Source organism: Leucoraja erinacea, chromosome 9 (assembly GCF_028641065.1).
Source record: "Leucoraja erinacea ecotype New England chromosome 9, Leri_hhj_1, whole genome shotgun sequence".
Taxonomy (NCBI): domain Eukaryota; kingdom Metazoa; phylum Chordata; class Chondrichthyes; order Rajiformes; family Rajidae; genus Leucoraja; species Leucoraja erinaceus.
Window position 1 is genome coordinate 19,278,072 of NC_073385.1, and position 13,608 is coordinate 19,291,679.

Consider the following 13,608-nt stretch of genomic DNA (forward strand, 5'->3'; position numbering starts at 1 on the left):
GCTGGCCTTGCACCCTGCTTGAAGTAGTATGAAACTGCAATTGAATTTGATGGCCTTGCACCTTGCTTGAAGTGGTAAGGAACTGCACTTAAATTTGTGGCCTTGCACCCTGCTTGAAATGGTAGGAAAATTGATTGAATTTGGTGGTCTTGCACTCTGCTTGAAATGGAATTTCAAGGAATAGCCGTGAGTCAACTGCCAGCCCACCAGCCGTGAGTGAGTTGCCAGCACATCAGGCTTGAGGGACTGAGCTGCCACCCCAAGAATCCATTTGGCCCACAATGTCCATACTAGCTGTTGGCTGCAGGGACTATTGGTCTCCAGAGGGCTAGTATGGACATTGTGGGCCACCCATACCAGCGCTCCATAAAGGCCCCCCCCCCCTCCACCCACTGACCACCAATATTGGAATTGGTGGAGAGGTGGAATATTGCGTCGGGAGACCAGCCCTCCCGTGTGAACAAGGGACCCAACGGGTCCCACTTAGTCTAGTCCTTCCTGTAATGGAGCAACCACAACTGCATGCAATTCTCCAATTGCGGCCTAACCAAGGCCACACAAAGCTGCAACATGACTACATGACTCTTATACTCAGTGTAAAATGACACAAAGTGCTGGAGTAACCCTGGCTAACAAAGGCAAGCAAATACAATCAACCTTAAGAAAGATCCCAACACGGAACATAACCCTTCCATGTCCTCCACAAATGCTGCCTGACCCGCTAATATACTCCAGCACTTTGTGTCTTGTTTTGTGAAGCAGCATCTGCAGTTCCTTGTGTCTACACTTTCTTCGCTGTTGAACTGGACCCCACAATCTCTCTCTGCCCTGCGTCCTCACTACCTCTGTTGAACGGCGGCACGATGGCGCAGTGGCAGAGTTGCTGCCTCACCGCGCCAGAGACCCGGGTTCAATCCTGACCACGGGTGCTATCTGTACGGAGTTTGTACGTTCTCCCTGTGGGTTTGTCTCCGGGTGCTCCGGTTTCCTCCTACGCTCCAAAGACGTGCAGGTTTGTAGGTTAATTGGCTTGGTGTGTAAATTGGAACCTGTCCTTAGTTTGTTGGATGGTATTAATGTACGGGATGATGGTTGGTCGGCGTGGGCTGAAGAGTGTGTTTCCACGCTGGATCTCTAAAGTAAGGTCTGACTTGCGATGCACTGAACATTAATGGCTCCCACTGTGCCTACGATGTTCAGGCAACCTCGTGGTGACAAAACGATTCCATTATTAAAACTCCTTTTCTAATCTACTCCCCACAGCATCCTGTCCAAAGCTAAACTGTGCATAAGGGCCGGAAATTACTTTATACAATTGATTTATTTCTAAATAAACACGTTAGTCCAGAACAATATGTTATTGTGAGAGGGTTTGCGACGGCGAAAGCTCTCGGTGAAAGATTTGTGCAGCTGCGGTGTTGATAAGTTGCACCCAGGATAATGCATGGCCCCACACTGATAGTTGCGTAAAGCACCAGCCTGCTTCCTGCTCTGGCTCTTGTTTGCTTCCAATGACGGCAGCTCGTTTCCTCTGCTGGGCGGAATGTTTTCTCATCGGTCGATGCCTTTGCTCAACAACACCTCCTGGTCCGATCCACTGCGCCCCTGCCGAGGGCTGGGAGGATGGAGGAGCCGGTGAAGACCACGTGGATGGGTGAGGAACAAGGCCGGTGGGAGAGGAGAGGGAACCTGGGATTGGCTGCGGGAGACTCGCACCTCCCCCCCCCCCCCCCCCCCCCACCCCCACACCGGGGAACAATGGTAGATGGGCGAGGAGAGGGTTCGCTGGTTGACACATACGACCGAGGAAGGCAACGGCAGGAGGCTCGCCTGGATCGAGCACCGCTCACAACAACTAGAGCGTGGACTGGACTCTGAACATGGCGCCAAAACATGGCCCCTCTTCCATGCGGGATCAGTGGACTATTTCTGTACAGTTGATCATCGCGGATGTGCTTAGATACCACAATACTCTACTGCACTGTCTGTAAGAAAGAATTTCACTGTGCATTTGCACTTTGCACAGGTGACAATAAAAGCATCACTGAACCATTGCTGGATAATTGCAATTATACAGAAGGGCACAGCAGTGACTCTACTTCCTGAGAAGATTACGGAGATTCGGCATGTCGAAGAGGATGCTCCTAAACTTCTACAGGTGCACGGTAGAGAGCATTCTGACTGGCTGCATCGTGGCTTGGCTCAGCAACCTGAACGTCCAAGAGCGAAAAAGACTACAAAAAGTTGTGCCCTCTCCCCAGTCCATCACCGGCTTTGACCTCCCCACCGTCGATGGGATCTATTGAACTCGCTGCCTCAAAAAGGCAGCCAGCATCATCAAATACGCACACAATCCTGGCCACACACTCATTGCATCACTGCCATCAGGAAGAAGGTACAGGAGCATGAAAACTGTAACGTCCAGGTTCAGGAGCAGCTTCTTTCTTCCCTACACCCATCAGGCTATTACACACAAGAACAAATGAGCTCTGAGCTCTGAACTGCAAATGACTATATTATTACTGCATTATATTTCTTATTTATTGAACTGTTTTTCTCTTCCCCCGTTATGTACTGTGTTTACACATTCACATATTCTGTTGTGCTGCAGTGAGGAAGAATTTCATTGTCCCATCTGGGACATATGACAATAAAACACTCTTGACTTGTGGGAAGCTCCTTCCACATCTCACCCCCCTATCTCCACAGCCTGAAGAAGGGTCTCGACCCAAAACGTCGCCCATTCCTACTCTCCAGAGATGCTGCCTCACTCGCTGAGTTACTCCAGCGTTTTTTGTCTACCTTTGATGTAAACCAGCATCTGCAGTTCCTTCCTACCCCCCACTTCTCCACATATTGATCATGCCTAACCCTCACATCCCCCCTCCCCATCCACTCCATCTGCACCTCACGCTGCCTTGGGAAGGCAGCCAACACATCCAAGGAGACATACCCTGCTTGGATAGCGTACAACCCAACAGGGTGAATATTGATGGATACAAGGAACTGCTGGTTTACAAAAGAATACAGAAAATACCAGAGCAACTCAGCGGGTCAGGCAGCATCTGTGGGGGTGACGTTTTCAGTCGGGACCCCTCGTCAGACCCTGGACCCATGAATATTGAACTCCCCTTATCCCCTCCTCTGTTTCCATTTCCCCCTACCCACCCTGGCACACATTTGCACCATCATCTCCCACCACCCACTCACCCTGCTCCCTTCCCCTCCTCCCTGCACTCATCTCCCATCCCCATGCCCACCATTTCCTTTATCCACTCTCTTTCCCCCTCCCCCCCTCCCCCCTGGCACTTTCCACGCACAGCCCCCCCCCCCCTCCCTCCTCTCCCCCCTCCAGCTATACATTTCACTCCTCACACTGAACAGCCACCCATCATCATTCTCTGCCTCAGAGGGCGGTGGAGGCCGGTTCTCTGGATACTTTCAAGAGAGAGCTAGATAGGGCTCTTAAAAATAGGGGAGTCAGGGAATATGGGGAGAAGGCAGGAATGGGGTACTGATTGGGGATGATCAGCCATGATCACATTGAATGGCGGGTGCTGGCTCGAAGGGCCGAATGGCCTACTCCTGCACCTGTAGACAATTGTCTGCTGTCTTTTGTCTATTCTCCTTGATGCTGCTTGACCCGCTGAGTTACTCCAGCACTTTGTGTCTATCTTTGGTATAAACCAGCATCTACAGTTGCTTGTTTCTACATAGAAACATAGGAAATAGGTGCAGGAGGAGGCCATTTGGCCCTAAATAAAGGCATTGATAACATTAATTGGCCCTCTGTATATTGTCCCTAGTGTGTAGGGAGTGGATGGAAAGTGGGATAGCATAGAATTAGTGTAAACAGCTGATCGATGGTCGGCATGGACTCGGTGGGCTGAAGGGCCTGTTCTCATGCTGTATCAGTCAATAAATTCAATCAATTTGCATCCAGGCGCCATATCAATGAAGGTGCCACCTATACATGTTCTCCAGAGGTGCTGCTGACATCAGCATTTTGTATTCTTTTGTGTATGAACTAGCATCTGCAGTTCCTTGGTTCTCTACATAGAGCAGTACAGCACAGGAACAGGCCCTTCAGCCAGCAATGTTTGTGCCGAACACGATGCCAAAACCATGATGCCATCTACCCGCACGTGATCCATATCCCTCCATGTTCACGTGCCTATCTAAATGTCTCTTAAACACCACTATCATACTGCCTCCACCACCACCCCTGTCCAGGCACCCACCACCCTCTGTGTAAAATACTTGCCCCACTCATCTCCTTTAGACTTTGGCCCTCTCATATTAAAGGGGAATCTCACATCTCTGGAGAAAAGGGGAAGTACAACAGGATCTGGGGGACCTTGTACATCAGTCTATGAAAGTAAGCAAGCAGGTACAGCAGGCATGTTTTTTTTGGGTTTTTTTAATCAAAAAATGTATTCAATTATTAAAAAATAATATTTACACTACAATAAAACAAGCCAGAACCCACCACCATAAATACAATACAAACATATATCCATAATAAATGATTATACAATTATGATACAATCCTTATTGAGGATACATTCAACACCCTGCGGAGCCCAGCGGTCCCGGAACTCCCTCAGGGTGCCCACAGACAGGGCGTATTCCCTTTCTAATCCCACCCGGGCACGGACGTAACCCCGGAAAAGGGGCAGGCAGCTGGCTCGGGTAGAGCCCTCCGCCGTCTAGCGAATGGCATGTTGGCCTTTATCACAAGAGGAATCGAATATAGGAGCAAAGAGGTCCTTCTGCAGTTGTACAGAGCCCTAGTGAGACCACACCTGGAGTATTGTGTACAGTTTTGGTCCCCTAATTTGAGGAAGGACATTCTTGCTATTGAGGGAGTGCAGCGTAGGTTTACAAGGTTAATTCCTGGGATGGTGGGACTGTCATATGCTGAGAGAATGGAGCAGCTGGGCTTGTACATTCTGGAGTTTAGAAGGATGAGAGGGTATCTCATTGAAACATATAAGATTGTTAAGGGTTTGGACACGCTAGAGGCAGGAAACATGTTCCCGATGTTGGTGAAGTCCAGAACCAGGGGCCACAGTTTAAGAATAAGGAGTAAGCCGTTTAGAACGGAGACGAGGAAACACTTTTTTTCTCACAGAGAGTGGTGAGTCTGTGGAATTCTCTGCCACAGAGGGCAGTGGATGCGGGTTCTCTGGATGCTTTCAAGAGAGAGCTAGATAGGGCTCTTAAAAATAGCGGAGTCAGGGGATATGGGGAGAAGGCAGGAAAGGGGTACTGATTGGGGATGATCAGCCATGACCACATTGAATGGTTGTGCTGGCTCGAAGGCCCAAATGGCCTACACCTGCACCTATTGTATCCTGTCTATTAAAGCTGTGCCCTCTAGTCTTTGACATTTCCACCCTGGAATAAAGGTTCTGACTGTCTACCCTATCTACGCCTCTCATGATTTGATAAACCTGTCAGGTCTTCCCCTCAATCTCCAGAATTCCAGAGAAAACCATCCAAGTCTGTCCGACCCCTCCGTCCTCCCTGTCGGGAGTTTGTGGTAGACACAAAAAGCTGGAGTAACTCAGCGGGTGAGGCAGGCAGCATCTCTGGAGAGAAGGAACGGGCGACGTTTCGGCAGTTTGTGATCCATGTGCTCTCCCTGTTGGACGCCAGTGGAACTGCAGGCAAGTGTTGCAGTGGGGAAACCCAGAGCAGCGCTTCCACACCTCAAAAAAACATTCCTGAAAAAGAATCCCAAATTTCCTGGAATTTGATGGTATTTCCTGAAATTGTCAAAAATGCTTCCTGCGTGCTATTTGTTGGGGTTTTTTCCACAGGCACACATTAACAACACAAAGAAGAACAAGGCAAAACATATCTATGTAACAACACCGTATCTGCCTGTTTCTGTTACTCACTTGTACAGTTATGCAAGGCAGCTTCCATTGCTTCCAACTGCTTTCCTTGTCTTCGTTTTTTTAACCTGCTCTCATGGGTCTAAGTCTCTGCTCTCCCCTCCCTCCCCTTTCCCTTTCGCCCGCCCCCCTCTCTCTCTCTTCTCCCTCCCTCCCTCCCCTCCCTCCCTCCCTCCCTCTCTCCCTCCCTCCTCTCCCCCTCCCCCCCCCCCCTCCCCCCTTTTTCCTCCCTCCTCCCTCCCTCCCTCCCTCCGTCTCTCCACTTTCCCTCTCTCTCCCTCTTCCCTTCTCTCTCCCTCCCTCCCTCTCTTATCCCTCCGTCCCTCCACTTTCCCTCCCTCCCTCTTTCCCTCTCTTCGTCCGTCCCTCTCCCTCCCTCCATCCCTCCCCTCCCTCCCTCCCCCCCCCTTCCCCCTGTCCCCCCCCCCTTTCCCTCCCTCCCTCCCTCCCTCCCTCCCTCCCTCCCTCCCTCCCTCCCTCCCTCCCTCCCTCCCTCCCTCCCTCCCTCCCTCTCTCTCTCTCCTCCCTCTCACTCCCCCATCCTTTTTTCACTCCCTCCCTCCCCTTCCCTCTCTCTCCCTCTCTCCACCCCTCCCCCCCCCCATCTCGACTCCTTGAGCCCACCCACCATTCTGTAAAATCAAGGCCAATCCCAATGTAACTGCAATCCCACCGCCCACTGGTAACGTTTCACCACTAGGCTTATCCAGAATTCTACCACTGCCTGAAAAATAATCAAAGGCTCAACTACCACTGAGAAAGGGAATTCCAAATACTCGTTATTATACGAGAATTTTCCCGAACAGTCTGTGACCCATACGGCTGTGGCCATAACACTGTGTTTAAAGCCCATAGCGCTGCAGCCGGTAGCGCTATATTTAGAACCCATAGCGCTGCTGCTGACAGCTCTTTGTTTAAATTCCCACGCGTTAAATTGACAACGCTCTGTTTAAACCAAGGGTTTAAACCTTTGAGCGCCAAACCGGCAGTGCTTTGTGTTTTACCTTTACATCCCTTCGCAGGACAGATGCGGAAATTTCCTGAAATTATTCAATTTCGCTAAAATTACCCGTAGCCAATTAGAATTTCCCGAATTTTGGGTAATTTCCATCAAAGTGGAAACACTGACCCAGAGTCCTAATGAGGGGGTAGGGGAGTGGGGAGAATGTGAAGAGAGCGGGAAGGGGAGGGGGGGCAAGGGAGTTGAGGGGAGGGGAGAGAAGGTGTGGGGTGAACAGTGGAAGGATGGGGAGTGGAGGGGAAGTGAAGAGAGTGGAAAGGAGAGGAGGTGAGGTGAGGGCAGGAGGGGATGGATGAGGAATGGGGTGGAGGGAAGGGAGGGGGAGGGGAGGTGAAGGGAGGGGGAAGGGTAGAGGAGATGATGGGGAGGATGGCAAATATCTCCTGAAGATCAACAAACAGAGATGAAAGATCTCAATCTCTTGACCAAAATACAAAGTGCTGGAGGAACTCAGCGGGTTGGGCAGCATCTGTGGAGGGAATGGACAGCCTCTTGCTTTAAATGTTATTTCCTTTATACTGTATCTGTACACTGTGGGCGGCTCAATTCTAATCATGTAGAGTCTTTCCGCTGGCAGGTTAGCATGCAACAAAAGCTGTTCACTGTACACGTGACAACAATAATAAACTGAACTAATCTAAACTAGAGGACGTAGCTTTAAGGTGAGAGGAGAAAAGTTCAAAAGGTATGTACGATGCAAGTTTTTTACATAGAGATTCGTGAGGCTTGGAAAGTGCTGCCAGGGCTGGTGGTGGAGGCTGATATAATAGTAACATTTGCTATTCTGCGTTTAACCAGGGCTGCCAACATTGGGTTAAGAGTTGGGGGGGGGGGGGTTCCCCCCTTCCCATTGGTATGGAGCTTTTGCATTTTTCTGCTTGAAATTGTGCAATCTGGTGCATACTGTAGCGAGTCTTTTAACTTACACTTGAATGCAATATTTATGCTTTACGTTGGATTAGCTATGATTAAGGTTAGGCTAAATTGCATTCCTAATTACATTCCATAGTAGAGCCAGGCTCTGATCAACAGGTGCAGCACATGAATGATCTTAGTATATTCATGTATGGAAATCAGATTATAATCAAACACTTGGCCCATGTTGACCAACCTGGGTCTCACTGCACACCTGGTACTATTCCTGACCTTGACTCCAGTTGCATACCTTCTCTCATTCCTGACCCTGAGTCCAGCCTTACACCTGGCCCCCTATTCTACCCTGATCATAGCTGCTTAGCTGCTTGGGTTCCCAGTGCAGAACACTCCCATTGTCCCAGCCTTGACTGCACACCTAGTACTATTCCAGACCTTGACTCTGGATGCACACTTGACCTTCCCCCTAGCCCCTCCGCACTGACAATATATCTGGCCCATGCATAAAGCCCCATATCTGACCCCCTGGACTTAACCTATTATGTTCAAGTCCATAAGTGCGGTAATCTAATGCGGTAATTTGTTATGGGGCACTTCACAGACCAAATTTTGTATAACAAAATTTGCTACATCCATTGGCTAGCTTGTTATCTAACATGCTAGTTACATTGTCAAAGAGGTCATCAATTGGTTGAACACAATTTCTCATCCAAAAATTATACTCACTCAGCTGCATAAGTATTCTGTTACCATTTCCTTCATTTTCCTTACAAACTGTCCTGAAGTCATTTTCACCCCCAATATATTCAGTATTTTGCTGTCTTCCTCTCAGCTGGGACTTTTCCGACATGCAAAGTCCAATAACTATATATTTAATTAATATTATTCTATTAAATGTGATCTTGAGAGTACATAATATTTTCTGTGGTATTCATAACACAATGATAAAAAGATCTTTGTTTTGATTGCACCTATCAACATGCATACATTATTATATTAGTTAATATGTACCGAGGGCAAGGTTTTGTTCCAATGCTCCCCATTCCCAATAACTTCTACATTGAAGTGATTGAAATCCAAGTGAAGTTTAAATGGCATCATAAAAGTAAAACCTCTAGAATGGATGATATTCTTTACGTGGTTGGTTGGAGAGTATCAGCACAATTAGTATATTAAACATTGAATCTTCAGATGTCCTGGTTCAAGCTAAAACTAAAGACAAATAATAACCTCCTCACACACAGAGAAATAGTTAGTGAGGTAAATAAACATAATAGTTGAGTGGCAAATGACAATAGTGCTACCTTCCCAATATTTAACTGAAGTAAATAATGGGTTATCAGGGCTGTATGTTGTGACAGACAGCCTGACACCTTGCATGTCATTTTAATATTACACTTATTCCATCCTCCTGGATGGGACTTTTTGAAATTTGATATATTAAAATCATGTTTTAGTGCATTGTAGAAGTGTGATTTGTAAGAGGTAACTTTTTTTTAAGAGATAACTTTTCAAGGAGTAACCTTTTCCACACAAAGGGTGGTGGGTGTATGGAACAAGCTACCAGAGGAGGTAGTTGAGGCAGAGACTATCCCAACAAGAAACAGTTAGACTGATACATGGATAGGACAGGTTTGGAGGGATATGGACCAAAAGCAGGTAGTGTAGCTGGGACATGTTGACGGGTGTGGGCAAGTTGGGCCGAAGGGCCTGTTTTCACACTGTATCACTCTATAGCTACATTATACCTCCACCATGCATGAATGCTTCAAAATCAGGTGGTCGAGTTTTATTGCCATATACTCAAGTATAGACACATAGAAAATAGGTGCAGGAATTGGCCATTCAGCCCTTCGAGCCAGCACTGCAATTCAATATGATCATGGCTGTTCATCTAAAATCAGTACCTCTTTCCTGTTTTTTCCCCATATCCCTTGATTTTGCTATCCCCCAGAGCTAAATGTAACTCTCTCTTGAAAACATCCAATGAATTGGCCTCCACTGCCTTCTGTGGCAGAGAATTCCACAGATTCACAACTCTCTGGGTGAAGAAAGTGTGTCCTCATCAAAGTCCTAAATGTCCTATCCTTTATTCTTAAACTGTGACCCCTGGTTCTGAACTCCCCCAACATCGGGAACATTTTTCTTGCAGTTACAGTAAGTGTAAGTCTAGCAGGCAAGCGGGATGCTTTCTCCAACCACCCCCATTTGAAGACCATTGTCTTCCACTACTTCTACCCAGTGCTTGGTACTTACTTCCAGCAGCCACTGGTTGTCCTCCAGGAGGCCCCGAGCCACAGCCTGATCCATGCCGGTCGCCTGGGCAAATTCGGCACAGAGACACTCACGGCAGTGGGACTCTTGCACTGAGACTGCTCCATGGCCAGAGCTGCAGCGAGCTACTCGCCAGCCCGGCAAACACTAGCCAGCCGGCAAACACTCGCCAGCCCGGCAAACACTCGCCTGCCCCGGCTCCCAGTCCGCATCTGTCCCCACCGCTGCTTCTGCTTCCATCCCTCCTTCTGCCCTGGCTCTCCAACATCCGCACGTAATATGAGTTTTGAAATTTTCGCTGATCACAGAATTTCTCACGACAGAGCGTGAGAAATTTGTGATCAACGTGAGAGCGTGAGAATTTGGCCGAATGCGTGAGTCTCACGCTCAATGCGTGAGAGTTGGCAGCCCCGGTTTAACCCACATCCCTCCAAACTTCCCTATCTACATACCTGCCCAAATGTGTTTTAAATGCTGTCAAAGTAACTGCCTCAACAATCTCCTCTGGCAGCTCGTTCCATACACCCACCTGAGTGAAAAAGCTACCCTGAGGTTCCTATTAAATCTTTCCCCCCTCACCTTAAACACAAGTCCTCTGGTTTTGCTTCCTTTACTCTTGATAAAGACAGTGCATTCACCCTATCTATTCCTCTCATGGTTTTATACACCTGTATAAGATCACCCCTCATCCTCCTGCGCTCCAATGAGTAAAGCCCTAGCCTGCCCAACCTCTCCCTGTAGCTCAGGCCCTCGAGCCCTTGCAACATCTTCTCTTTCCAGCTTAACTCCATCTAATGACACAAGCAGTCTTTCCAGGTGCGGCAGAGGTTCACCTGCATCTCCTCCAACCTCATCTATTGCATCCACTGCTCTAGGTGTCAGCTGCTCTACATCGGTGAGACCTCCGCTCGGTTCACAATAACCAACCTGATCTCCCGGTGGCTCAGCACTCCCCCTCCCATTCTGAATCCGGCCTTTCTGTCCTGGGCCTCCTCCATGGCCAGAGTGAGGCCCACCGTATATTGGAGGAGCAGCACGTCATATTTCGCTTTGGTAGTTTACACCGCAGCGGTATGAACATTGACTTCTCCAATTTCAGGTAGTCCCTGCTTTCTCCCTCCTTCCCCTCCCCTCCCCAGCTCTCCCACTGTCTCTGCCTCTTTTTTCTTCTTCCCGCCCCCCACCACTCCCACATCAGTCTGAATAAGGGTCTCAACCCAAAACGTCACCTATTCTTTCGCTCCATAGATGCTGCCTCACCCGCTGAGTTTCTCCAGCATTTTTGTCTGCCTTCCAGCTTAATGGTATCATTCCTGTTTTATAAACTTTAGTGAGGTCACCTGTAAGGTTATCTATCCTTGAAAGACTGCAGAATATGTTACCTCATTCCTCCAAGCAATGTCCCCACATTCCACAAACCTACACCACTCTATCTTCTCTTTATTCGGTAGCGATATGATTCAGTATACCAAACTCCAGGTGCGATCTAACCAGGGTCCAATATACTTGGAGTACTAAGTCCAGGATATCGATTTCAGTGCTGTAAGTTGAGGGCTAAGTATTGACCATAATTCCGTGAGAACATGGAGGCACAAGTAACCAAAGTTTCACAGTATCTGGCATGGAAGACAAAGTGCTGGAGCAACTCAGCGGGTCAGGCAGCATCTGTGGAGAGAAGGAATGGGCGACGTTTCGGGTCGAGACCCTTCTTCAGACTCGGGGTCAGGCAGCATCTCTGGAGGACATGGATAGGTGACTGAAAAGTCTGAAGAAGGTTCCGACTGAAAACATTGCTCATCCATGTTCTCAGGAACAGCTTCTTTCCCTCTGTTATCAGGCCTCTGAACGGTCCTTCCATAAGCTAGGGTACTGTCCGATTCACCTCTACCCCATTGTGGACATTGGAGTTTGTCTGTGGAACTGATGCGCTACAATGCTGAGAACTATATTCTGCACTCTGTATCTTCCCCTTTGCTCTAACTATTGGACTTGAGTTTGACTTTGTGTATGGTATATCTGATTGGATAGTAGGCAGAACCATGCTTTTCACCGCACCAAGGTACATGTAGCAATAATGAATCTAAATCTAAACGCAGACCTGACCCGCTGAGTTACTCCAGCACTTTGTGTTCTCTGAAACACTGTGGTCCTTTGCTCCTTTCCACAAAACCGTTTCTTCCCCGCTCGCTGTTCTCAGTCTACTGTATGGACCCCTCATAACCTAAAGGTCTGGCCGCAATTTCCCAACCTACCTCCTGGCGGGCCTTGCACGTTTTTATATCTGCACTTTCTCTGCAGCGGTAACGCTATAATATTATGTGCTGCACTGTATTCTTGCATTGGCTCTCACAGCCTGAGACCCAGGGTCGATCCCAACTTCGGGTGCTGTCTGTGTGTGGAATTTGTACGTTTTCCGTGTGACCATGTGGGTTTTCTCCAGGTACTCCAGTTTCCTCTCCCATCCAAAAGACGTGCAGGTTTGTAGGTTAATTGTCACTCTATAAATTGCCCCTAATGTGTGTAAGGTGTGGATGAGAAAGTAGGATAATGTGGGCTAGTGTGAACGGTGGATCGATGGTCGGCATGGACTCAGTGGGCTGAAGGGCCTGTTACTGCACCCCCTGCATCTCTCAACTAAATAAATGTTTTCACTGTAGTCACAAAAAGCTGGAGTAACAGCGGGACAGACAACATCTCTGGAGAGAAGGAATGGGTGACGTTTCGCGTCAAAACCCTTCTTCAGACTCAACCCGAAATGTCGCCAATTCCTTCTCTCCAGAGATGCTGCCTGTCCTGCTGAGTTACTCCAGCATTTTGTGTCTATCTTCGGCTTAAACCAAAGATCACATGATCTTCGGTTTAAACCAGCATCTGCAGTTCCTTCCAACACAAATGTATTCACTGTATCTCAATGGGGACCTGAAGTTTCGCTCACCATGACCTGCATTACTGCCTGTGTCCACCAGGTGGTGGCAGTGGCCCGTGTTTTCTGTGGTCATCCAGAATAGTCAGAGCCTTATTTTTCATTTCATTAAATCGGCCCTTCGGCCAAACTCACACTCGCACACACCCATGCACACACCACACACCCATACATAAACACACTCATACACACACATACACACACATGCATAAACACGCTCATACACACAAAGATATATCCACATACAAACACACCCACACACACACACAGATATACACACAAACATAAACGCATTCATACACACAAATATACGCACACCCATACATACATACACACCTACACACACACCCCCATATACACAAACACACCCTGCACACAATTACACCCATATACACAAACACAAGCATACGCACAACACACTCATACATGCATACCTCTATGATCACATGAACAGACTTACTGACACACACTAATACACACACACACAGAGGGTGGTGTCAGGTGTGGTGGTGGAGGCAGATATGATAGTGGTGTTTAAGAGGCTTTTAAGGTATGCGGGGATGGAAGGATAAGGATCACGTGCACGCCGAGATTAGTTTAACTTGGCATCATGG